Source organism: Aplysia californica, unplaced genomic scaffold (assembly GCF_000002075.1).
Source record: "Aplysia californica isolate F4 #8 unplaced genomic scaffold, AplCal3.0 scaffold00765, whole genome shotgun sequence".
NCBI lineage: Eukaryota > Metazoa > Mollusca > Gastropoda > Aplysiida > Aplysiidae > Aplysia > Aplysia californica.
In genome coordinates, this window is record NW_004798035.1 from 213,789 (window position 1) to 214,600 (window position 812).

Below are 812 nucleotides of genomic sequence, written 5' to 3' on the forward strand. Positions count from 1 at the left end.
CGTAAGAGACGGCCCTTGTTATAGCCTTGTTGTGGACGGGCTTTATGACCCAGATACTCAGATCCTTTCATATGTTCAGACACCACAATGCTAGGATGGCGCCAAAATAAAGTGTCAAACACCAGTCAGTCCCACAGTGTCCTTATAGATCTAGTTGGGAGGTTCTCGTATTCACCTCTCATTCAACAGGTCCCGAGTTCGAATCTGGAGGGTGACGGAAAATTTTGTTTTCTAAAAATGTCTCTTTTCACATCCTTTCCTGTACTCTAACAAAGATCTGTTGTCTGCTTTCCACTTGCTACCCCCTTCCCTCACCTCCTTCCTTTGCCTCCTCCTCTGGGCTCCTCACTCCTTTTTCAGCCTTTGTACTGCTACTTCTTGGCTCCTTCTTATTCTGTCTTTCACACCCACCCCCACAGAGATGCCCTTACTGTTAAAGTAAGAGCATAAAGCACACCACCCAATATCCTCATTACTGTCGGAGTTTCTGTCTCTTAAATAAGTTCTCAGGAACTAGACTTCTCTATCATACGTTGCACTGGAGACCAAATGGAAAAAGAAGAAGAGACAGACCAATTGATAGCTCTAAAGGAGTACAAAAGAGATGAGGCAATCAGCCAGAAGCTAGACGTGACAAAACTGAATGAAGTGGTAAAGGACATGGCGTCGATTTCTCTCTGAATCTCTCTCCTTCTCTCTGTCTTTCTCTCTCTCTGTCGCTCTCTCTCTATCTCTCTATCTCTCTCTATCTCTGACGGTCTGTCTGTCTGTCTGTCTGTCTGTCTGTCTGTCTGTCTGTCTGTCTGTCTGTC